This window comes from Aquila chrysaetos, chromosome 3 (genome assembly GCF_900496995.4).
Source record: "Aquila chrysaetos chrysaetos chromosome 3, bAquChr1.4, whole genome shotgun sequence".
Taxonomy (NCBI): domain Eukaryota; kingdom Metazoa; phylum Chordata; class Aves; order Accipitriformes; family Accipitridae; genus Aquila; species Aquila chrysaetos.
The window spans coordinates 49,175,927-49,203,707 of record NC_044006.1 but is presented as its reverse complement, the minus strand read 5'-3'; positions in this window follow the sequence as shown (position 1 = coordinate 49,203,707).

Below are 27,781 nucleotides of genomic sequence, written 5' to 3'. Positions count from 1 at the left end.
ACATATTATCTCAACTGGCCCCTGCTCTACAAATAGCTAGACAAGCAGACCCTTGTAGCCGCAGCAAATGTGTGGAGGCCCTACATTGTTGGGCAGGGTTTCCAAGTCCTAGTCCAGAAATCAGCTGCTTATTTAAAATTTAATGATGTGCTCTGCATTAGGTGCTGGATTTTGATCAATGCAGCCAGTTTGCACAATATCAAAGCTTGTGTATTCATTTATTCGCATCTTCCTGATGCTGACCTTTCCTCGCCTCCTGTCCCCAAATAGCAACGGTATCAGCACCTACTTTCTTAGAGCTCAATTGTCTGCAGCCTACGTTGTGTTTATTATGCATGGCCTATACCTTGCTAACTGTCAAATGAGAATCCTAATTTCAGTATGAGTGTCCAGAGGCTTGAAATACAGCATGAAAACTGAACACCGGTAAGGGGAATTTTTATGGCAAAAATATCCATTTACCCCCTTAAGCAAACCTGATAGTTTTTACTCCATTGGAATCCCATTTTCATATTTGCCTATATATATCTGAGATATTTAATAACTGCTAAAAGTTGCCAAGAAGGATATAAAACTTAAAAGTGTGAAAACAAATTTGGGAAGAAAAGGGCTTGTTTTTTAATTGGTAAAACTTAGATAATTCAAATACCAATTTGTGAATTATACAAATGCATCATCTTGCTGCAGAGAAGGCTATGTGGGGCCATGTGAGGCTATGTGCTTAATTTCTAAGCCTGAAACATGCAATAATCCTAAAGCATTTAAAACTTCATTGGGGAAGTCTTTAATGGTTGAGGACAAACAACTCAATTATTAAAAAACATCCAAGCCACAGCAATGTTCCAAGCCAGGACATTCATACTCTCTGAATAAGCTGCATCTTGTTGAAAATTGGAGTTTACTATGACTTTGGGAACAGATACCTGAATGGCCTTTGCAGCACATCTCTGCCAATTGGTGTCCTGTTTTTACAACAACCTAAGGGTTATTTTGGCATGAAGAAAGCAGTGATTTTTATATATTCACACTACAAAGCTTCCTGATACAGGTACATGTGAGGGTTAATTTTGTAAAATTACTTGAGCCACCAGGGTTTTTTCCAACATTTATTGTAATTGCAAATGACCACAGAAAAGACTCCTTGCCTCATGGCTGAAGTTCACATGAGCTCAGTCTTCCCCAAATTGTGAACTCTACAAATGCTCAAGGACCAGCCCTTCAGTGTGCAGTTGATGGGCTTCAGACTAGACTCCTGGTTATTCCAGAACTGTTCTTGGAAAGGCTTCTTGCGTCTTCCTTTGCAGCAGATGTTATTGGCGATTGCCAAAATTTGGGTGCTTGCAAACGAGTCACAAGGTTCATAGCTCCTATCAAATGTAGATAGCTATTTGTTCTGAAGGTCTGCAAGATAGTGCAGAGATAAAATAAAATAAAATAAATAAATAATAAAAAACCCCCACTAAACCAAACCTGAAACAGTATCAATCAGATTTTACTTGCTTCCACTAAGAACTGTGCTAGGTAGGAACTGAAAATTTTAATTTTCCTGTAGTGATTCATTTTAAAAAGTAATACTGGATTTTACCCTATTTCCTCTCCAAGAATATGAACCAGTACATATTGAAATAATTAACACGACTTGACCTTTGTTTCTTTTTGTCATCTCAGCATAGACCTGAGTCCTTCCTCAGATCATTTAATAAAAGATAATAAACATATATTCAGTGTTATTGGACAAAAAGACTGCATCCTAAGGTTCACTGTAATGAAAGGTCTATCAACAAAGGGAAAAAAAAAAAGACGATATAGCTCTGGAAGAGAAAAAAAATGAAAAGAAACAATCCAACTAAGCAAAGAATAAGTTTGAAAGGTATTAAGTTATGTAAAGTACCTGATTGATCCTGACTTTTGATTCTCCCCCCCCAAAAAGACGACTACAATGTCATGAGTATCATACTTGGATTTAGAATGCTAAAAGCACAAAGTCATTAAGCTTCAAAAAGCACTACAATTATTTCAGCTTCTAAAGAAGCCAAGACATTTCCCCTTCTAGAGAAATTATTTGTGTGAATAGCACAAAAGAATGAAGGAGACTTGAGGGGAGAAGTAGTGAAGGAATGACTAGGGAAAACATCTGTGGGAAAAAAGCATCCATGGAAAAACATTTTACATCTATTAGGATATTGTTTGAAGTAGAGTTCAAGGGACGGTGTGCAGGTAAGAAGGGGTAGATGACAGTAATGGAGAGATTTATACATAAAAACATGTGATAGATATTACAGTGGCAAATAATATACTTACAAGTACAAAATGAGAGAACTCAACAGTCTTTGCAGCCCTAGTTCTCCTCCCTTGAGGATATGCATTATGACACAGGCTTTTAATACATAATCGCACACTGTATTTTTTCTGCACAGGACCCCTACCCCATTGAGTCAACAGAATGGGTGGTGATCAATTAAAAAAGAACAGCTATTCAATGTTTTGTTTTACCCTCATTGTTCATTTTGTGGACTTAAGCCTTATCTACTGCACACTATTCAGAGGCTGCAATGAAGACAGAATTATTAATTTCCTCATGGGCTTTTCTCTGGCATTCAGCACTGTGATGCTCCACAAGCATTAATTTATCTTCACAAAGTGCAATGTGATGTGAGGGGTTACTGTTATCCCCACATTACAGATAGTAAGCTGAACCAGCGAAACAATGGGAGTAAAAGTACTTGCTTGTTTACAGTATGCAATTTAGGACTTAGCAACTGATTTCTCAAATTACATAAAGTAGCACTTAACATGTTCAAGACAATATTCTCATAGACTTCAGTTGTATCTGAGAATAGCCAGAACAACTCAGACCAACAGAAATCAGAGAAGGTAGAGCAGTGATGAGCTGCTTCTACTATAACACCAAACCGGACCTCTGCAGCAGAGACAAAATCCTAATTTCTGTTTCATTCACATCTCAACCTCAGCAGTAAAAAGATAGGTCATATGAAAAGCACCCCAGATTCACATCCCCAGCAGGTCCAGCTAATGCTTTGAATAAAGCATGGGCTCCCATAGAAGATGCAGTACGTGGCCATTGAATCAAAGTGACTATGCATATGCAAGAGAATTTGGAACTGAAGTTACAAGGTCATATGTCATTCTGTGACTTTATAATGCTTGGTTTTGCAACTACAGCAATGCTTTGTAAAGTAGGGCATGTGGCTGTTTCTATGTTATTTCTTGTACTTTTAAATTTAAAAAGGAAACAAACAGAACTTCTTTTATGTGATGCTATCGCATTCTCCTTTGGAAGGTCTAGGAGATTTGCACGGTCTTTGGCGACTTCCGCTCATGATATATGTGCTAGCAATAGTAGGATATTGAAGAACACAGCATTAGGGGACTGAATCACACTTACCCTCCTTGTCTCAGACCTAATGTCTGCCCATCTTACTGCTTTATCCATCCCAATAACAATGAAGTGACCACATACCCTCATAACTTTATTGAATTGTCTTTGCATTGAATCAGTTACTTCTTTCTTTGTGTTGGGCCTAACAGGAGAGTCCTGAAGACCACACAAGAGGCAGACTTCAGCTCTGTGGTCAAACTTAGCTCAGGCTTCCTTAGAGAAGCTGCCAGCTTTCACTACAAAGTCTGGCTTCATCCCTTCAGCCTTGGACTGGAAAATGATCATTTTTGCTGTGATTATCAGATGTTCTGAGGGGCTGGACTAAACTCATTAGGAACAGGATCTTCTTAGACTTTGCAGCTTAAATTATCCTATTTATTTGTGGGCTGTTTACCAGTTTGCAAAACAGAGTCCTGGCTTATAAAAATGAATGGTCTTATCAAATATCCAAATTGTTGGGACCAATCAACAGGGAAAATTTAATTTAAATTATTAAAGTCTGATGAAAAATTACATCTGAAAAGATCTTTTTAGGAGGAAATCATACAGCTCTAACATTAGATACTGCTCCCCATTCTGATTTTAATACACTTTCAAGAGTAAAAAGGGAAGAGATAGAAACATTGTAGGCATTAATCAAATCCAAGATACAATAAGCAAAAGTGAGGTGATAGTTCTGGACAATTTCCAAAAGGTATTGTTCAAATGCTGCCTGTCCCATAAACACACGTTATTCTAAATCAAGAAAGTATTTTAGTATAACCTGGATGCTAATATTTTTTTTGTAATCAAATAAAAAAAAGATCAATAATGTAGTGGCAAATTTGTGTCCTCTTTGCCCTAATACCATGTTCAAAGGAAAGGTTTCTCTACTATCCCTGTGAACTAAGGAGTATCAGCCAGATCTGTACAAACACAATTTTAGAAGGGCCTCCTAATGACCAGGGTATATAAACATTACATTACTTCATCTTCAGCTTTCCCTTTCCACCTTTCCAGGATACAAATAAAAAAAGAAAGCAGCAAAATGCATATTCAAAAGTGCAGTTGTATAATCAAGTTCACAGAAAATGTAGTGAAAACCACAGATAAGAGTTGGCAAACTGAACTAACTACAGAACTACTACTAATAACTGCAGAACATATCTAGTCTCAGACATATAGAATACTTAGACATATAGAATACTCTTATGTAGTCCCCTTTCCCTTCTCCTTATCTAAGGATGCAGATTATCCAAACCCTACATTTTTAAAGAGCAGTACTTTTAAGAGTACATACGTTAGTTGGGCTGATGATTATATATGTGAAGATAGTATAAGATAAAATCTTGCATTTGCTGCACTTGTGAAACATATTCATCCTGACCCACATCTAACCTTAGCTAGTGTGCAGATGGTTAATGTCAGCATAAGATTTTTTTTCATTCTGTCTTTTCCTCTGCATAATTGTTTTGAGTGTGAATATCACAAAACTGCAGGTATGCATAGGAGCAAAATATGGTTGTAAGGAAAATTTTTTGCAACATGTTGTTGTCCAGATGCAAAAGAAAAAGAAAACAACCCAGCAATATCTTTGCAATTATTTAAAGACAGGGAAGGATTAGAGTACATTCACTAGGTGTTTTCAAAGTAAATCAGTAATAAAGTCAGACTGATAATTTTATATTGTGTTTCTCCAATAATCATTAGTACTTGAATTCCACTGTATAAGATCATGTGTCCATCTGCTTTTCATACTGCCCACCTTCTACTCTGAAGAGCAACAAAGCTGAGTATCAGTATATTTCTAATCACATCACAAAACTGGTTTCAGCTGGGATAGAGTTAATTTTCTTCCTAGTAGCTGGTACAGTGTGGTTTGGATTTAGTGTGAGAATAATGTTGATAACACACTGATGGGTTTTTTTGTTGCTAAGTAGCGCTTATCCTAAGTTAAGGATTTTTCAGTTTCCCATGATCTGCCAGCACGCAGGTGTACAAGAAGCTGGGAGGGAGCACGGCCGGGACAGCTGACCCAAAGTAGCCAAAGGGATATTCCATACCATAGAACGTCATGCTCAGTATATAAACTTGGGGGGAGTTGGCCGGGAGGGGCAGATTGCTGCTCAGACATTTGTCAGCGGGTGGTGAGCAATTGCATTGTGCATCACTTGTCTTTTCTTGGGTCTAATTTCTCTCTTTTTGTTATGTTCCTTTTCATTACAATTATTATTATTGTTATTATTTTTGTAGTATTATTATTGTTTTTATTACATTGTATCTTATTTTAGTTATTAAACTGTTCTTATCTCAACCCACAAGTTTTACTTTTTTTCCCCGATTCTCCTCCCCATCCCAATGGGAGGGGTGAGCAAGCAGCTGCGTGCTGCTTAGTGGCTAGCTGGGGTTAAACCACGACACCATGTAACAGAGGAATGGCCAAAGTGTATTCCATTTTGAAAACATATGGGTGCAATTTTGTATAAAAGGCAGAATATGACAGCCAGGTATATTTATAGCAGCTTTTCTTTCGATGAGGTTCTTTCAGGTGAATGCATCCAGTACTTGTGGCTTTCACTGACTTCCTTGTATATATGAGTGAGATAAGAAGAGTTTAAAAAACTTTTTTTTAATCTCACAAGTACATTGCAGTGATGAAAAAGCAATGCCAGAGTCAGCTCAGATGTAATCAGAAGAGATTTTTGAAGGTGAAACTGACAGTGAGAAAGTAGAGGTTAAGTGCGGGACTCAGCTCTGCTGGCCCTGGTGAACACCCAAGAATAGGAGACTCATTTTTATCAGCAAACTTCAGTGTGGGGTCAAAAGTAACAGAGTAACTCATTCACTTAAAACTCTCATCATTCTAAATGTAGACTATTGATCTTCTATCTTTCCATGGACAAATTCTCACCCAAAATCCAGTCTCTAAAATAACTGCTTCCCACAGAAAGAAGATGAGCACCCAGAAACACTGTGTAAGTGATTTACTTCATTAGCAAAAATACTTAACAGAATCCTCAGGCCATCTGTCCCCTGGCAAAGCAGCTGAAGATTGAAGGCCATATTTTCAGCAGTTGCTCCAGAAGTGCCCTGAAAACTACTTAACCTCTGCTGGTGAAATCCTAAGACATCCTCACAGCTCTCCTGTCATTCCAGCTCTCTGCTGAACTCTCCATATTCTGTGATACTTGAAAAGACAAAGAGTAACTTAGACTAGCTGAAAAGATGAATGCATATACACTCCTTCTATGATTTCAGACTCCACTTTGTGCACAGGAGATCACTTCAAATACATAGCACCATTTTGTCAGTTTTTACTGAGATAATCTCCTGTTGAACTCAAAAGCAAGAATGATTTAGGATGTCAAGATTTGTATTTCCTCGACAGACAAGGAAGAGCCTCAGACTTCTTTCCTGTCTTCAGTTTTGCTATAAATGGAGAGGATCAATGAAAATTACCTAAGCTTCTTTCTAAAACAACAGGTGAAGTATGCAGTTTTTTCTTGTTGATGAAATAGCCTCCATCTAAAGACAAGAGTGTGTGAAGACTTGGTAAGTCTTCTGGTTGTCTATTACTACACAAGACCAGCTGTATGAATTTTAATTAAATTTGTTTGGCTTGTCCTTTGGTGAACAAAGCCTCATACACAGGTTTGCCTGTGAACTGGCCATGCTTTTCAAATCAGGGTAGAAGTTGCCCACCCTATTTTTCTCAAAATATGGAAGGTTTATTAATCACATGCTAGAGAAAAATCCATAGAGACTAATGGTGGAAAGTCCTCCCTGTGTTTCCATGATTTGAAGGACAACCAGTTCTGCAATTTGCATCATGGTAGCATCTGTGAACCAAATCAAGATAAGACTCAGTTGCAATGCAATATGTAATTCAATGTTTATCCGAGTAAAGATAAACAAGATACTTGTTATTTTTTTACCACCTACTTATTATATTCCCTGTTGAAACAATAATGATGAGATATCTTGAGAAGAGATGTTATCTAATGCAGTCACCCCATGCTTCTTTGATGGCTAAAAGAACTACAGAGACAGAGTCAAATGTCATTTCAAAATTAAGAAAAACCACTAAATTAGTTAAATTAGTCTCCCCTCTTCCACATATCAGAAATTTGAGATTATCTTCTGTATATGGTTATAATGAGCAATATCTCCCCTCTTGTGCAGGGACTCTGCATATACAGAACAGGAAAAAAACATAACAGAATAAGGTATTGTAGACTTCATTTATTACTCCATGAAGAATTGCTTTAATTGAACACAATTCCCTTTGCACCCCCCATATAACCCTAGAGATACCATTTGAGGAAGGGTGCACAACTTCACAGCAGTTTGAATGTATCAGAAAAAGACTTCAGGTTTTTTATCAAGAACAAATTTTGTTGGGGTATCTGGTATTTAAAATGCTTCACTCCTGCATAGGGTCTGGTTGAGATGGAGTTAATTTTCCCCGTAGCAGCCCTCATAGTGCTGTGCTCTGCATTGGTAGCTAGAAAGGTGTTGGTAACACACCAGTGTTTTGGCTACTGCTGAGCGGTGCTGGCACAGCATCAAGGCTGTCTCTCCAACATTCCCTCCCTTACCAGTAGGCTGGGGGTGGGAAGATCCTGGGAGGAAACATAGTCAGGACAGCTGACCCAAACTGACCAAAAGGATATTCCATACCATATGACATCGGCTCAGCAATAAAAGCTAAGAGAAAGGAGAAGGAGGGGGGGCTTTCATTATTTATGATGTTTGTCTTCCAAAGCAACTGCAACGTGTACTGAAGCCCTGCTTCCCAGGAAGTGGCTGGACATTGCCTGCTGATGGGAAATAAAAAATAAATCTTTCATTTTCCTTTGCTTCTGCATGTGGCCTTTGCTTTTGCTTTATTAAACTGCCTTTACCTTGATGCAAGAGGGGTTTTTTTCCATCTTATTTTCTCTCCCCCTGTCCTGCTGTGAAAGACTGAATTGTTATCTTGAGCTGTTTGTCTCAAAGATTGTTTGTTGTGAGAGACTGGACTATCATCTCAAGCTGTTCGTCTCAAGGATTGTTGGCTGTGACCAGCCACTTATCCCAGAGATGGCTTGTTTAAGCAGAGCACTCCTCTGTCCAAAAGGCTGATTATCAGACCACCGAGGCATCCAGGGGAGGAGACAGGCTGGAGCCAGCGAAGAATGTGGAGACTACCATTCTCATGGAAACTAGTCTTTGAGATGATAAGGTACTGGTTTCTGGTGTTGATCACAAGAAGGTTGTGTGATAGACGAAACCTGCAGCACGTGAACAGTGCATGAACAGTACATATATGCATGCATCAGACTATGCCCTATAAAAAAAACGTGGAGACAAGCCATGGTGTGCAACTATCACTGAAGAATTTAAGACTGAGGACCAATGGGACGCTGCTGGATCCATGGTGGTGACTATCCTTGCAACTCTATCCTGACTGCTTGCTTGATTTCTGTCTTTTCTTCCATTCCATCCTATCGCTACTATTTTCTAATTTTGATAATAAAAGCTCTTTTGGGTATACGGCATTTGACCTCATTTGTTTCTTAATCTCTCTATTGGTATCATATCGAAACCTTCCCCAACATTGGATCGGGACACCTTCTGAGAAGGGGAGTAACAGAGCGGCTTGGTGGGCACCTGGCACCCAGCCAAGGTCAACCAACCACAGTCCTTTTTGGCACCCAACATAGGGCACAAGAGAACAGCAGTTTTGTATTAAGTGTGCTATAGCCATGGTAGTTATTAAATGGCAAGCTCCTGTGCAGGTCACCGAGTTTGTTGGCTGCACTGCTTATCTCTATTTTGCTAAGCTTGGGAACATGTTAATGCAAATAATGGCTATGTGCTTTGCCCTGGCTTTGATGGCCTTACTGTGCTGGGAGAGCTATTTTGTGGGGAAGATGAAGGAACTTGGGAACATGCTAGTACAAACAATGGCTATATGTGCTTTGCCCTGATATTGATGGCATTGCTGCGCTGGGGGGAGCTGTGTTGTGGAGAAGATGAGGGAATACATCTCCCTCTCCCCACCCAGGATTGGTGTGGATGGTTTTATTATGCAGGCTTCTGAAGTCCTTGTTCACCCTTATGTGAGCTGTTTGATACTACTAATTAATACTGTTAGCATATTACGGGTTTTGTGGAATCTGGTCTCATCCTTGTGTAAGAGAAGACAACTTTTGGGTGAGGTGATACTGAAATGTGCCCTGGGGCGGCTGGTCCCTGGGTGGCAGGGTGTGTGGAAGGATTTGGGCAGATTCCTAGGACAGTTGTCACCTCCCATAACCTGGGACTTTACACCTGAACAGGCAAGCAACCCTGGCAAACTGATGCACCACCTGACAGAAGGGTGCCTTGCCTACCCCACTGAAAACCAGCAGCTTCTCGCACTGTACTGGGGCCTAACCTGTGCCTGTCAAGACACAGTTCAGCACTCTCAGAGGACTGTGGTTGAGGCAGGGACCCAAACTGCATCTGAGGACACCATAGTTGAGATAGGAGCCCAAACAACAGCTACAGTAATTGCCCCAGCAGTGAAAAAGAAACAGTGGACAAGGAAAACAATGGGTCCATATCATCAATTAGTAAGGGAGGAGGAAGAGGAGGAAAAGTTTGATCAAGAAGCTGGTCCTTCGACAAAGAAATTGGAGGAAGGAGTGAGAGAATTCAGACAGGAAGTGGAAACCACCTGGTCCCTGACCTCATCAGAACTTCAAGACGTGCAGAAAGATTACAGCCACCAGCCAGGTGAGTGGATTGCTGCCTGGCTGCTCTGATGCTGGGATAACAGGGCCGACAGTCAGCAATTGGAAGGTAAGGAAGCCCAAGATCTGGGATCCCTTGTTAGTAACTAGGGAATTGAGAGAGGAATTGGAAAAAAGGCAGCAATCTGCAGTCTTTGGAGACAGCTCCTCTCAAGTGTGAGGGCAAGATACCAATTCAAGGAAGATCTTGTGAGCTTCCCAGGACAGTGGACTACAGGAGACGAAGGTATCCAGTACCTGAGAGAATTAGTGGTGCTGGAAGTCATCTGCAGTGATCTAGATGATGATGATGAGGTCTCCAAAGATCCAGTGGTTGTCCTGTGTACACGGTCCATGTGGAGAAAGGTGATTCAAAGTGCCCCAGGTCACATTCTAACAACTTGGCAGTGATGTATTGCCCAGATATGGATTCACCAACTGTGGAGAGTGTGTCTTCTTGGCTCCAAAACATTGAAGAAAATCTCTGTACCTCCTCATCCCTATGGCCCAGTGCCTTGGCTGTCAGGGATGCCCCAAGAAATCAGTCCTCTCCTGCCCCAGTCAGAAGGAAAGGGAGCCCCAGGTACATGCCGCATGGTACACTCTGGTTCTTCCTGTGTGACCAGGGGGAGGACATGAGGAAGTGGGATGGTGAACCCACCCTTAAGCTGGAAGCCCATGTACACAAACTGAGAGGGAAGGCAGCTGTTAAGAAGAGATCACCCGAGAAGGCTGTCAGCGTAGTTGTAGAGACACAAGAAGGTAATCAGTGATCTCCTGGACACAGAAGAACTAAAATCACTTTCCTTGATCTTGGTGAGGACACTTCTGGTCTGGCACTGTAAGTGTCAGGCAGGGAATACTCTGACAAGGAACAGGAATAAAGGGGTTTTTTTTCCATCTTGTTTTCTTCCTCCCTGTCCTGCTGAGGAGGGGAGTGATAGAACAGCTTGGTGGGCACCTGGTGTCCAGCCAAGGTCCACCCATCACAACTCTATATTTACGTAGTTAGTAAGTCAACATCATTTTCTTCTGATTTCTGACCATAACCATTTCATAACAATGTAGTCATCTGCTTCTGTCATGAGTTTAGGAGTTTTAGTTCACTAACGTGGGACTTTAAGAAACCTTCTGAGTTATCAAGAAGTTGTATCAAACACATCTTATAATCCTATATAACTGTATCTACTTTCATCTTGAACTCATGGGTTTCGTTCTTCCACTACATCTTTAATTCTTAGAATCTTTTTTCTAATAGCAATCCTAAATGAATTTTAGATTAATTATAATTATTTGTTCCTATATGAACTTTATACTTTAGTTTACATAATTTTCTCCCTGCCTGATGCTCCCTTGAAGCATTAACCTAAAGCAACTATTTTCCCTTCAGCCCTAGTTTGCTAAGTTAAATAAGCTGTCTTTGCCTCCTTTCTTTGGGTAAACATGCCTTTCCCTCTGACATCTGTCATTCTGTAAACGTGCTCCAGTTTGAATTAATCTTGCTTAGCATGTACAGTTAGAATTTTACATAGTATTCCAGGGTTGTTTCACCATGTTACAAATAATACTTCTCCTCTCTAGTAGGAGCACCGTGCCTGATAATTTTGCAAGATTGCATCTGCCTTTTTCACATCATTCTTGTACTGGTGACTGTCACCGTGTGCCTAACTAGTACTCAAGATTTGCTACCTTGTGTTTCCAGAGGACAACCCCCTGACCTTAAGCAATTCCTTCCATCATCATGCTTAAATCAAATTGGATTATCACACTTCTATTTCTTATATGAAAGTCATTATAAATACTTTTTTAGTTGCTGAAGTAAAAAAAAAATGTGATTGGCTAGTTTCCTTTATCTAGAAAACCAGCTCTCTAATAAATTGTATATATTTAGTATGATCTGTGAACTTTATGTAAAGAATATTACATTTTATTCCGGTTTTCATTTCCCCTTCCATCTTAACACAAAATGTTGCAAAAAATATCAAAATCTGAGAACAAAGTAAAGAGCATTTAATTTCCAGATTGTTTCAACCCTTCTTTTAAAAATAAATACCAATGTCACTGTTTCCCAGTCATATAACAACTTCACTTTTGAATACTTCCTTCCTAATAGACACATAATATAATCTGCTAGTTGTTTCAGAAATGTACAATAGAGATTTGTTTTATTTATCCTAACTAAAGCAAGCTAAACAGTTTGAATTGTTTTGATTTTGAAAGGTGCAATTTCCATGCAATCATTTCCCTTTGCTACTAAAAATAAGATATTGTTTTGATCAGCATCGCCTTTTTACCAATATTGAGACAAATATCTACCTAGTTGAGAATCACACTTAGACTCCCTTTTATCTCAACAGCATCATTATTATGGCATTTCTATCTTTCTTTGTACTAATTCTATTTATATGACTTTTAAATTAATTTAAAAATTACTTTACATCTCTTAATATTTCTTTACTCTCTCTTGCAATGCTTAGCTGTCTCTCAGTTTTGGCAATTCTGCAAGTTTTGACCTCCAAGATGTAATTTTCTTGATGATTATTACTTTTTTTTCCATTTTGTAGACTCTTGACTTGCTCCTAATGGTCTCTTTAAGAAGTTTATTATACTGAAAGTCATCTATAAAAGGGTTTTTTTTCCTTTTATTAAGATACAGTTCTAGACAATTTTTTATATTGTTGACCCGAGGAAGCTTCAGCATTCCTCTATATTCAGTCACTCTCATTTCAATTGGCTTAATAAAAGAAAAAGTAAGGTAGGAGGTTTTTTTGCCAAAATGTGCCTTGCTGAGTAAAAAGCAAATCAGCTACTGGTCATTTTCTGTTTATCTTTCCATTTACTTTAATTTATCTTTTTTCAATTGTTTCATGCTATTTGCTAAATCTGGAGGTCTGAAGTTGCTACATCTTCTTGCTTTAGTGATTATTTGGTGGTGGATTTGTTTATGTTACAGACATGTCTTTCTTTAGAACTTGCTGCTGGAAAGCATAGGTAGCTGCCTATTCAGTATGTTAGGTTTTTTATGCTTTTCTTATATATTGGATTGCTACTCTAGGCACTTTGTAGTGATGCTTAAAAATGCTACAACACTTAGCAGTGTGACACCTAACTCCCTTTGTGCATTCAGCTCTCATTCATTAAAATCACATATTGCTTGAATGTGTGAAGTGTGCTCACCAAAATCAATTAAGCTGATCTTCTGATCACTTTCGTACCACTAAAGAACCACTATAGACTTAAAGGGCAAAATCATCAGCTGATTTCAGTGGAGTTGTGTCTGTCTGTGGTAGGTGAAAATCAGCCTGTAACTCCCAAGTAAAATTATTAACAGACTTCCAATGAACAATTTCTTCTCAAAGAAGCTTTATAGGAAGTTTTTGTCTTAGAAATATATAAAGAATAAAATGACACAACATGAACAGAATATGTTAGTCAAAACCCCATGACAGTTAGCTTCGCGGGGTATCTGTCACTCAGAACTCCATTCCTCAAAGGTCTCTTCATGGCATTCATTATCTTTACTCCATGCTAGAACAGTATCTTAGCACAAATTCAGTGTAGCTTCACAGCTCTGTCGTAATACAAATAATAAGACTAAAATGCACACTGCACAAGTAAAGGGTATTTTTCAGACAAGCAGTTTTTTGTCTTAAGCAGCCACTTTAAAATATTCCCAGCGGTTGCCTTACAATTTTATTTGACATTTAGTTAAAGACCAGATCTACTAAATTACCAATTTTTCCTCATCCCTAGAGTAGTTACTAAAGCCATGTTTGCCTATATCATTTCCTGAGTTATAAATAACCTTAAAGACTTAAAATAAATGGTTTTATTGAGGCTATTTGGCTATATAATTGCATGCTAGAGAGGGGAAAGCCAAGAACATTCCCCAATTCTATGGTATCACTTTGGAAGTGTCTGCACTATACTCTTTAATGAGATGCACTAAGTTCAGCTTTCCCTGTTGACTCAGGTCCGCTGACCAATGTGAGCAGGACTAAGGGTACTGTTTTCCAGTTGTTCATTTAACCATGTTCACACCCTAGAGGAATGCAGTAGTGCTGCTACCAGTAAGTACTCTGAATCCTCATGACCCAAGAAATTTGTATTCTCTTTCCCTCTCCAACTTTCCTGTGCATCCATCCATGTTCATACACAGTCTGGGCAAGTTATCATTAATACTTTTAAGTGCCCTATAATGCTTTACAAAACTTTACCACAGTTTTGAACTGAAAAGCATGTATCTTTTCTTATTTTTAAGATAAAACTCATCACATTTTTTCACAACTCCTCTTCCTTACTAACCTTTGCATACCAGGTTGTTCCTTTTTTATGGGACTTCAAGTTGCAAGTGCCTCGTTAATACATGCTCTTTGCACTATATCAACATGCCATTTCTAATAGAAAATGCTGACAATCTTGTCAGTCTTAAACCTTCTATCTCTCTGCAGTACAACATAATACTCTATCCCTCAGCAGTAGTTGAGAAAATACACCAAATCACTCCAAATTAACCTGGGCTGCACCAGTATTTTATCACTGAATTGATGTGACACAAGTGGCGATAGACATACACTGATGTACAACTAGAAAAAAAATTGGGGAATCATACTAAATGCTTAAAGCAGCAATGCAGCTGTAGTTTAGTTTTGGGGGTTTTGTTTGGGTTTTTTTTTTTTGGTGGGATTATTAGAACACTATCTTTTTGTAAAGAATTGTCTCAGTACCCTGCAACTTGTACTGGATTTTATTTTATTTCATCTCATAATCATAATTTAGTCTTAACTGTTTTTTCTATCTATCTCCCTGCCTTCAAAAGTCTAATTTTTCTTCTTATTCATAAAAAGAAGAAGCTTCACAGCAAGCAAGACTAAAGGAGACCTATAGTAAACCTCAGCATTATACTCTACAAAAGATGTTGTGAAGAAAGGTTGAAGTTGCCAAACTAAAGGAGGCAGAGCAAGGATTTAGCTTAGAAGCTGTCCCACTACTTAGTGCAGTGACTTACATCAACATCAGCAGAAGCCCAGATCTGTATCTTTCACATACATCATCTTACTGACTGCTTTCACCAAGATCTACATGGGTTTTGATTTTTGACCAGAAATTCCATCTTGAGTGTAAGAAATCTTTTTGCAATTAATATTTTGTTAAAACCGATTTATCAAATCAAATACTCAAGCAAAACTTTAATATCAATAAATTAAATGTCAGAATAAAACATGTCATCATAAGTTTCTAAACCAGCTGTTCTTTTATGAGCATCTTTAAATCACAGGACGACCACATCAACTCATTCAGTCATTCATGCTATGGCACAGCTCTATATTTCCTTCCAGAAGGATAGTTTATGGTTTGAGAAACCTTTTCCTTCACAGAATGAACAAGGACACAGGAAGTCTAATACATCTCTCATTGAAAAACAGCATTCCTACTAACGAGATAAGTGATGTCGTCTTTGAAAACTGATCCATATTTCTCTAGTGAAAAAATATTTAGTCCTTCAGAAGGAAGGGGCAGGTTTGCTGACAGACTTTGTCCTTGCTGTCATCAGTTGTTGCTACCCTTTTCTCTGCTGAGTTCCCAGCTGGTTTGAGTGTCTGTAGCTGATGTCAAGAGAGAGTAAGGCATGAGCTGTTCCAAAGTCAACAGGATATCTTAAAGCACCAGAAAAAGGGCAAAAGTACATGTAATAACCATGTTGTTCTGTACTTCCCATGACAACCATGTGTTGCTGCACAGATAAGCCAAGAGAATTAGTAGGGCTAATAAAGGTTGGTTGTATTAGAGTTTTCCAAAGTCAGCTTGGAAAGATTACAACTCAGAGTTAATTCATGCATAACAAAACCACTGCCAGATAGATGGATCTTTAAAAGTAAGGTAATTTCCCAAAATCTTAACTCAATTCCAATATTATTTTCTTTCCTATGAACTTCTTTGGTTTAATATTTATTGCCATGTTTCTTTTCTGTAAAGCCTTTAATAGAGACATTTTAGGATTAAGTATGTCCAGACAAAAAGGGCACATGCATAATCAACACAAAAAGAATTAAGGAAAATAACACAAAATGTAATTCACCTGTTATGCATTAGTGTTATGACAGTGATGTAACTGTGACTTTGTTGCAAAATAAAACATGATACAAAATATTAATGAGTGTAACTGGCAACAGATGAGGTCATGACCTGTTCAATTGGTAAAATTTCTGGCAAGTTGCTAAAATTAAGCATTTATTGTGAGACAGTCTTTTTTAGCACTTCAGTATTTCATCTGTCCTGGCTCATATTATTTTCTGGTGAAGATAGCTAATTATGGTCTTATCTTGTTTACATTTATTCCTTTTCTTTGTTGCAGATCAAACTGATTGTCTAGAATCAAATAAAAAACATACTCCTGAGAATACACGTGCTGTTACTCAGATGACATCTTGATAAGAATCCAAGACTATTCCTATGTTCTGATAGAAATAAAGACCATGTATTTTATGATACTTCTCTTGATTTTTTTCATGTGTATTTGAGCTGCAGAGCATTATTCATGCCTGCTTTGGGCCCACCAATGAAGAGAAAGTCCTAAAATATGTGTTTCCCTGCAAATGTAAAGGGAACATCTCTTTTCATATGTACAACATATGTATCTTCTCCTGCAGTCATCATAAGTCATACACATATAGTCTTGAGGTCTAAGGTACAGTCAAGTCCCATGGCTCTATAGCAATAGTTTCCTGCCATCCTTTTGAATCATCTCTGGACAGCTTGATCTCGTTCAATTTGTGATGAATTGTTGATGTTATCAATAAATACTTCAAATGCCTTAATCTCATTTCCTTCTTTTGCCATACCTATTCCTTTTCTTTTAGGAAGATGTTTTTTAGATGAAATGTCTGAACTACATGGCATGAACAGAGATGGAAAGAGGGAAAATTCAGGTAACGTGTGTCTTGGGACACACAGGGAGCAGTGAACTAACCCCATATATTTTTGTGCGTTCATTATTTACAAGTTTGTGCATAAATATTTGTCTGTACCTAAGAATAGTTAGGTATTCATCTGCACTTCTTCCACCATTAGTGTGCTAGGCAATAGCTAAGAGGCAAATCAAATGCTTGGAACTATTAGGAGAGTATAGAAAACATAACATAACTAGTATCTGTGCTGCTGTGTAAATGTTGGCAGTGCACAATGCCATGTTCATTTTCCAACCCTTCATCTCAGAGGAGATAAAGTACAAAAATTAAAAAAAAAAAAGAAAAAGAAATTAGAAGGAATCTCTGAAGATCATCTAGTTCAACGTCCATTTCAAAGGAAAGCCAGCTTCAGTGTTGGATTAGGCTGTTCAAAGCTTTGTCCAGTCCAGTTTTACAAATCTCCAAGGATAGAGATAGACAGGTTCTCTCCAGTGCTTAACCACTCTCACTGTGGCTTTTTTTTTTCCTTATATATAGATGGAACTTTTCTTGTTGCAACATGTAACTGTAGCCTCTGCCTTTTTGCAGTGTACGTTAGAAATGAGTCTTCTCTGTGAACCACCCTTAGATACTGGAAGACTGCAATTAGATCCTTCCTTGGCCCTCATTTCTCCATCCAATTCACTCAGCCTGTCCTCAGATGTCCTAGCTATCTTAGTGGCTCTCCACTGGACTCATTCCAGTTTGCATATTTCTCTTTTGCACTAGAGCCTCCAAACTGAACACAATACTCCAGATGAAGTCTTTTAAATGCCAAGTAGAAGGGAATAATTGGTTTACTTTATTTAATTCCATTTTCTTGCTAATGCAGCCCAATATGTGGTTAGCCTTCATCAACATAAGGTCAAACTAGTGACTCATTTTCAATTTATCGTCCAACATGACCCTCAAGACTTTTTCTGCAGAGGTATATTCTACTAAGGCATTTGCACCCCTGTATTACTATAAGGGATTTATTTTATCCCAGGAGCTGGACCCTTTTGTGTTTGCCCTTATTGAATCTTATAAGGTTCCTGCCAGCCCATTCCTCCATCTTGTCAATGGCCATCTGGATAGCAGCCCTTCCCTCAGAGAATCAATGGCTCCCCGCAGTGTGGTGTATCTAAGGACACACTGAATCCTCTCCCATGATCCAGATCATTACTGAAGATGTTAAACATTAATGGTCTGGTACCATCCCCTGAGGAACACCACTCATAATCAGCTGTCAGTCAGACTTTGAATCACTGATCACTGTTTTCCAAGTCAAATAATGCCAGAAGTGTTTTAGGCACTTACCAGATCCATGGTGCTACAGCAGACTACATCAAAACCCTTGTCAAAGGGGTAATTGTCTAAAGGGGTATAGGACCTTCTGTGACATGCAGGGAGAAGAGTATTCTGAGATTGTGTAAAACTTATTGTGGCATGTTTTAAGGGGACTCTGGTGATGTGCAAGACTCATTATGTGAAGTTTCCCAAAGCTGGGGAAAGGGAGGAATCAAGTGGATTGAGGAGGAACAAGCAAGGGAAAAGGGGATAAAGGGGCCAGTCAAGTATGAACGGGCTGCTGGTCAGTATGCTTTTCTGTCTAAACCCCGCACTTCATCACTGCAGTCTGTCCTATGTTCCCATTAAATCCTGTTTCTAACTCTATTTTGTCTGACTGTAGTCCCTATTCTGAAAGAGTATGTATGAATGCTACCAAACTTCTAGCTGGATGGGCAGGAAAAAAGATAAGTAGCCTGACTACCGACAATTGATTTTGGATCATGAACCTCAGGGGCTCGTAGACCCAACTGGCAGCAACTAGGGCAGACCAGGGATCTAGGAGCCACCCACTGGATAAACTGGGTATCTCAGATCAGCTAGTGGAGAGATCCAAATTGTGTAAATTTGTGTGAAACAATCTGACATCTGAGAACCAGCACTTAGGGTGGGACTACAAACTTCAGGGGCTCATAGGTCCCAGAGCCAGCAGCCAGAGGAAACCAAGAGACACAGGAGTCAGTAAACCTTAAGTGTTTAAGACCATCTGCTGAAGTAATACACAGTGTATGTGTATGTATTCCACTACTGACTTCAGTGCTAATCAGTCAGAGTGGAGGAGCAGGATCAGGCCTTCCATGGTGTTCGTGTTTGCATGAGTGCTGTGTGCACTTACGTGTGTGCTGATCAAGGTACTGTTTTCAGTCCGTGTTATTCTGTATGGCTGCTGTGTGCATAATGTGTTTGTGTGTGTCTATGTGTATGTAAATGCTTTTGGAGGACACGTGCTCAGCCTTGCTACTAGCTGGACCTGGCAACATAGAACTGCAGCAGCCTCACATCTGTCAGGCTACACAATTCAGCAACCTTTTACATGGCTGGGGTTAGGCTGACCAGTCTGTAGTCCCCTAGATCTTCCTCCTTGCCTTTCTTGAAGAATGACATGAAACTTGCCTTTTTCCAATTATTTGGGACCCCTCTGAATCTCCATGACGCTTCAAAGGTATTAAAGTAGCCTCACAATGCCATCAGCCAGCTCTACCAGCCCACTCAGGTGCATCCTGTTTGATCCCATGGACTTGAATACTTGCAACTATAAGCTCCTGACTCCTTCCTCTCCCACTGCAAGTAGTACGTCTCCCTCAAACTCTGCAACTAGATGCAGAGACTTGGGAGGTCTGCACAGAAACCTTGCCAGTAAAGACCAAGATAAAGAAGGCACTAGGTATTTCCAACTTTTCTTTGCCACTAGGTCACCCAACCCATTCAGGAGCAGGTCCACATTTTATTTGATCTTTCTCCTGGTGCACTGTAGGTGTAGAAGTGCTTCTAGCTACCCTTCACAGCCCACACTCCAGTTTCAACTCCAGCTATGCAGTGGTTTTTTCCTAATTCTACCAAATCGTGTTCAATTTCTAATGCTAGGAAATGTTCAGAAAAGGGCCATAAAAATGGTCACAACTAATTATTTTCTTACCTGCAAAGACTATTTAAGTAGGATGGGACTCTTCAGGATGGCATAGAGGTAGGTTAGCCAGAGATGCAACAGAGAGTAAACCCGCAGAAATCCTTGCAAGTGATGTTATGGTTCAAGGGGACAACTGGACCAGTATTTGGAAGACTGGCATTCTGAAGGTTAAGAAACACTCTAATCACTGTAGGCTCAGGAAATCCTGTGTGCTGAGAACAGTTAGAGAGAAACTGTCATGTATGTTTGATCTCTTCTTATTTATCCCCAACTTCTACTTATGACTACTGCTGGGATACTGGGCTGAACAGATCCTGGATCTGAACCAGTATGTACTTTCTTATGTTCTAGCCCTATATAATCCATCCCTAAAATTTCTTTTTATTATTATGCCGACCAACAGGAAGCAACAATTAGTATCTTCAGACCATTAACACAGTGATAAGTTTCCCCATTCAACACTTCATTTCCACAGTTCTGATTTATAAACAGAATGCCACTCATCCTCTTTTAACTATCTTGACTGTATAAGACAGAACGCAAAAGATGAATGAAGGAAAAATATGCAAACTGATTCTGAATATGTGCAAAAATCAGATGTTTCAAGTAAAAATATGCAGATTTTGGATAATGTTTTCAAAATTTCAGATTCAACAGATCATATTTCTAAGAATAAAGATGTCCCCAAAAGATATTAAACTTATCATGAGTGTTTATAGAAGAATCTGATTACTTAACAGATTATTCATGAAATGCTTTTTAAAAAGGCTATCCTTCTCTTTATCTATATGCTTTGCTTGGTATTCTCTTCTACACTAACTTCATGAAATATTTCTTAAATAATCGGTTAATAAAGATGATCTGATAAAATAAAAAAAGTTAACATATTCTTTTTTCTTTTTAAAGAGAAAGGTTTTTAATGTTCCGCAGTTTCTGAATAAAAATGTTAAATAATTCATGAAGTATTGAAACTAATGTTTGCAAATATATTAGTAATAAGCTCTGACGTAATGCACTCTCAGATATCTGATTAAGCCAATCTAGAATTCTTTGCAGTGATCTCAGTTTACCATTGGATTACAAGAGCTTTTGGACAGTGACTCCTTAAATCTGTTACTTACTAATACTAATTTATCTTTGACTATTAAAATAGAAGAGCTGAAGTAAGAGAAGAATGTGTCTCTTATCAGTTTTGAATGACATAAGCAGCCCTTTTCACATATGAGGTTAAGCTGTTGAATTCTAAAGGATTTGTAGGTGAACTTCCTTTAAGAAGTAGATAAAGAAAATTCAAGTAATCTATGTGTAAACGAGAAAAATATTCTGAGAACATATGGAGATAAAATTGATCCAATATATAGCCTGTACTGAAATGAGATCATGGGAAGTATTTACGTTTTACTTTTTTTCCCTATAGCTGTCCTCAGTTCAGGAAACAATTCTGTTTCTTGCAGTTTCTTTCTCTTATAATGAACAGCCACATCTTCCAGTTTTTCAGAAATCTATAGCTACACTTCTAAGTCTTCTACATGAGCAAGAAAGCAAAGACATTCAAAATCTTAACATTTTCATTTGTCTAAGAACTGAAAAGGTATCTTGGGAAATACGATTGAAAACACCATTTTGCAGTTTTGATGTGAATTTGTGTGTACATTGCATGAATTCTCACATGGGTTTGTGATTCACAGACTGTGCTCTGCTTATTGGCAAGCAGAATATTTAAAATAGATTGAGGGGCATGCATTTGTAGGTAACAGTGTAAATGTTCGTAATAGCAAAAGCCCAAGTACATACCTATACTTTATGTCACAGCAGCAATGATCAGGGAAGGCTGATGTAGGCATTTGAAATATTCTTTCATTGTGTCAATTGCTGATGCTGTCTGATTCATCACAAAGAGAAAAAAAAAGAAATGGCACACTATCCCAAATTCACAAACCTTGGACATATCATGTCTTAGCAGTCATAGTAATAAATTTGTAGAAAATGACACAACTGCTGTCTTACAAGGAATCTATGGGCATTTATTATGCCTTGAATGAGAATTAAATGCCACTTGCTGTAATCTAATACACCTCTGAAAAAAATAGCTCTTAGGAAGTATCTCTATGAGTCAGAGATAAAAGTTATCATTAGATGCACACTGTATCAACCTTGAGTTAAAAGAATGGGCTTTCCCAGAAGCGGAGATTACTTTCCCTTCACCCCTTTCAAAAATCCTTATCATGGTTCAGCATATAACAAAATAACTAGGGAATCTCTTCCACACAGTGGAGAATATATTAAAGAAATAGCAGGCTGCAAAATTTCAGATTTCAGTCTGAAAAAGTCTATTTAAAGTCTGTGTTTGTCTAGTTTTCAAAAAAACAGCAACAACAAAACATTTCTATCTCAATAACAGCTTCCAAGTGATCAAGACCTGTATCTTTATGTTCACATGATTTTGAAACAGAAGATGCAGAGAGTGAGCTCATTATTCAGTACCAAAAAAAAAAAAAAAAAGAATATTGTCTTTACTGGATCAGTCTTGCACTGAACACATTGCTATAGAATTTAATTTACCTTAGATCAATAGCTTCATTTGAACTTTCTCAAAGGCTGCAGCTCTTTCGGGTCTGCATTTTATTGTGGACCTGTTTCTAAATTAATTATGTAGGACATTTGGCCACAATCCTAAAATAAGGTCTCTTAGGGTCAACACCAGGATGTGGGTGTAGTCTCATTGCTGCTAACTTTCTTATTCTACAAGCAAGCTAATATGATTCTGATTTATTTTTATGTTATAGGAAACTTACTAAAAAGGATATGGTAAATGTGTAAGAAAACCCTGCTGTGACAGTTCTAGCTTATTTGGTTAGCATCTATGAATAAATAAACAGCTGAGCTGGTGCCACCTTTTATAGCTATTCTTTTTCTCAGCTGGATGTTAATAGATTATCTCTTTTCTCTGAGCTTTTCCTTTTTATGTGCTCTAGACCTGAATTAACAGGTCATTATTTCTTTTTTTTTTTTTTCAGGCTGATGGTACAATACAATAATTGCACAGGCCAACATGTACACTTTAAGGCTTTTTTTTGGGTGTTTTCAGAGAGAAACAGACTTGACTGCGATGTATCATTAGTGTAATATTACTATAAATAAAAGTGCAGAGCCATTACTGACAAATGAACTAATATGGGTGATGCAGACTTCAAAAAGAATGGAAGATTCCTTTACTGAAAAGTAACCATTGTTCATTGTTCCATCGGAATACACTCTAAGTTTAACAACTGAGGCTTCAGTAGACACCAATCAGTAAGGCTTCTACTTACCTTTCACATTTATCAATGATACATGAATTTCATCTAAACAGTAGCAATTTGTCAGGAATTCTTGTAAAGAACACAAATCAGAACAAAATAAACAAGACTGAGAAAGCATGAGAATATTGAGCCCTAAGGGCAATATGTATGTTAATTAATTTTAATTCTGTATCTAAATCTAATTATTTGTGTTAAGATGTCCTGCTCATCAATAAACCAAAATTAGTAATTATCACTAAAGACAATCATTTCATGATTATGAATGTTGAATCAGGAAATCTCCTTTAAAATTAAGAGTGAACAAATTGTGCAGGATGAAACCAGAATCAACGTAATCTTTGACCTCAAACTGGAAGTGTGAGTAGTGCTAAGTAAAACAGAACCATTCATATCAGATACAACCCTGAAAGCTTCAGCAGGACTCAGGATTCAGCAGGATTTTCTTCCATTATAGTTTCTGCTCAATAAACCAGCAAGATGTTTATGGAGAAGCTAGAAACATGCCAGCCCTTTTTGTTTCTTTTTTTTCTCTTTTTTTTTTTTCCTTTTTTTTTTTTTTTCCTTTTTTTTTTTTTTGCGGGAGCAGGGACAACACTGTCTGGGAGACAGATATGAAGAGCAGCTTTAGGACAATAACATCTCAACTATTGTTACTATTTCTACTGCAGAACTGGAAGGACTATGTATTTTTGATGTAAAAGGAGGAAGCTATAAGCCTTTTTTAGGAATGACAACAAGTTGAGGAAAGCTGAAAATTGAGATGGGGGGATGGCAGTAGGTCAGTTAGCTAAAATGAGAATATTTTATTCAGTATCCATAAGTTTTCCAATAATCCCTTCATGCAGGTTTACACATGTACCAGCTCCACATTGAAAGAACTACATTCACTGAAGGAAGTGTTAAATCTTGGTATTTATATTGATTTAATACTTCTTACAAGTAATCATTAATACTATCCCTGGCTGAACTGAGGTGGGGCAGGGGGGGTTGGTTGTAGTTCTGTTGGGGTTTTTTCAACACGGCTTCTATCCATTGTTGATTAAAACAGCCCTATTACAAACTGGGTGAAAGACCATGGATACTCTTGGATTTTTTGGACTCATTTACAGCTAGCTGAGCCTAAAGGTGAGTCCTTCCACTCAAAACACCATGGGTTAGGTTTTAATTAATCACAGGGTTGCATTACTTTTCCTGTGCCCTTTATAACTGTGAATTTCAAGTACTAGAGAGTTGTTTCTGACTCTGTGTGGCACACTTCATCAAAAAACAGTGCTATGCATTAACCCACCCACTTACATTCACCTTGCATGTTAGCACAGTGGAAGTTAAGAATTAATGTGAAAAATAGTTATTTTTCTGTGTCTCAAGCAAGAGTTTACTTTGCATTTTATTTTACCCTGCTTTATTTTACTTTTCAAAGATTAGGGTGGGGTTTTTGCTTCCTTGGGTTTTTGTTGTTTATAACCATCCTTCTCAATGTAAGATCATGGAAAAGTATTCTGCAGTCTATTTGTATTTATGAAGAAACCTTCCTACCACATGCAATGAAGAGAGGATATAAACCTCTGAGCTTGATTTATCTTAAAGTTTGCATTACAATGTCCACTCCTGTTAAAACTATGAAAAGCAGAGAAAAAAGAAAGAAATAAATATCCTCATTTCTTAGTAATAGTTTGGGTTTGGCTGATGTGAACTACTGAGTTAACTGTTCATAGTAGTGCATGAAATCATTCTTCACTGAAGATGAACAATTTTAGGACACTTGCTGAGACATTTTTGGAAAGGAACCTTGACTCTCATTAATTCTCTTTGGGTACCTAGTATCTTTCTTTGAAATTGTGATTGCTTTTATGCATTTGAAACTGTACCCAGATGTACTTTCATGTGAAATAAAGAATTTATACATTTTTTATGTAAAATCATTTGTTGCTTTTACAATAATGATCTATGAATTTTAACAAGTATAAAAAGTAATGGCAAGTACAAAAAGTACAAAAGTAATGTCTACAAAAGTGACAAGAATAATGTCTTCAGGAAGCAAAAGTAACAAATAGACTTCTAAAAGAGAAAGTATATTTTGCTCATTATGGTAAACTAGAGATTCCATAATTTTCTTTTTCTTTGTTTAATTGCAAGGTGCGTTGTAAGTAAGTGTACCACATTTTTGCCAAATTCCACTGTCAAATTACACCCAAAGACTTTGGACATTATTAAGATTTTTATTTAGGCACATCCCCCATATCCTATATCAATTTATTTCCAAGGTAGTAGATACTTTCACCAACCACAGTGTCTTTTTAAATTACGGATCATCTGTTAGTTTCATTTTGCAAACAATATTACAGCAATGATAGCTCTGTTCCAGAAGAGTACAAATTGTCTGAAGAATTGCCCAACTAGAATTAACATAATCTTTTTCTTCAATTTTATTAATATCCCAAAAGAACAATTGAAAGGAATCATTTTGATCACTACTAGGATGAGAATTAATATACCTAAAGGTGAGACTAAGTCTGTGTTTAGACATATTTAAAATGACTTTGATCTGTTGAGCAACATCTTCTTGCATTTACTTACATGCAGTCTTATTGAAGAAAACAGGGCAGCGGTGACGGGGGGGAGTGGAAAGCCACTGGCACCTTTTGGCCTGAACGGTGTACTCGGTTTTAACTTTCTAGTTTTTCCAGAGTTTTTGCTTTAGTGGATTTTTGGTTTATACTCAACAAGAAAAGTCCAAAACAAGATTTCCAGCATTGCTAGAGAACAGGAGATGAGAAATATCACATTTCCTTTCCACCTCCTGCTCATCTTTGGAAGAAAACATTCACCAAGAATCAAGTTAGGCAAGACACCTCACATAGACACTCATTACTATGTACTCAGTTTAGCCTGCTTACCTTAACTTACAGTTTTGGTTTATCAGGATTTCTTTGACTACTGTCACTAGCGCTACATACTAAGATGTATGTTGAACTATGCTGGGTTGCTACAAATCCTCTTAATTTCTAAGTAGGAAAAAAATAAGGCCAACTGATTTCTTTTTAAGCTGCCAACAATGCACTGGGGCTTCTCAAAATGTCATCATCCTGCTGCCTACATACCCTGGAGACTATTTAACACTGCAGGGAGGAGAAAGTAATAGAATATTGCATTAATTGTTCTTGCTGTTACTCAACCATGATGAGGTCTGAAACACCTGAAAAGAGATCGCTGGTCCCAGTTGGATAGTACTGTAGCTTAACCAGTAAGAGCTAAGGCAAGGAGCCAAAAAAGACATGAGCTTTCTCAAACCAGAAACATCTAAAATAGAAATAAAAGAGGAGAAAAAAAGAAGGCTGGCAGCCAGAAGCTTGCGCAGAACTGCTAACAGATCTGGTACAATCAAATTAGATCTGTGCAAATGCTACTTTTATTTAATCTCAACAATCTCTCCATGCTAAAACAATCCTGCTGAAAAATAATTAAGATGAAATATCATAAAGCTTCACTTCCTACTCTATTAAGGTTTCGTCAGTCTTGCTTGAAGGAAAGTATGCATTTATTTACCTGTCAAACTGCAAGAGCTGGTTTGCAATACGAGAAACTGCTTAATGAGAGGAAGTGATTGATGAAGGAAAAAAGAGGTCAGTTTCTTTATAAGTATTATCAACAGAGAGAAGCAAGTACGAAGAAAATGAAGCTTGTGCCACATTGCAAATTAAACTTGTAAGTGAACATTTTAATATAAAGCTAGCAAAAAAGGATATATTAAGATATTTAACATATTTTCCTGTGCTATTATTTTTAAAGCACAGCAGTACTATAGAATCATGTTTGAGGTACTGGCCTCCAACATTTGACCACACTTACAGTACAAGTGTAAAATCAATTTTCTGCACTCCCATTTATCTCAGTACTGATGTTAGCTGGCTCTCTAACAGAATGACTCTACTGGAGAGGTTATTTTACTTCAGAGTGGCATTTCAGAAGCCTTAAATGGTCTGAAGAGATGGCATGTGACCTTTAGGAATATTTTAGCTCTGCTTTCCTCTGAAAAAGAATTATTTAACCCTGTGTGGTTATATCATCAGAAGTCCCTCACTGTTCTCTTTGAGCATCTCAAAATATATATGGCATTGGCTTGTTTCAGCATAACTGACTGTTGACCGTACCAAGTTTTTTAACAGAAGCTGGGGATAGAAAACAAGATTGAAGGTGCTTATCTGCTGCTTTTTTTGCTAACATTTTGAGAACATTAACTTGTTTAATTTATAATTTTGCAAGTCACATCTCTGGATTTTCAAGCTTTCTGATATTTTTATCACTGTTTCAAAGACAGTGTTGGTGTTTGTTCAACGAATTTATAACAGAGTTTATAACTTGAATTGCAGAGATTACTGATTAGCAACTGTTACTGATTAGTAACACTGTAGTTTACAACAGAAAGGTAGAAATTAGAA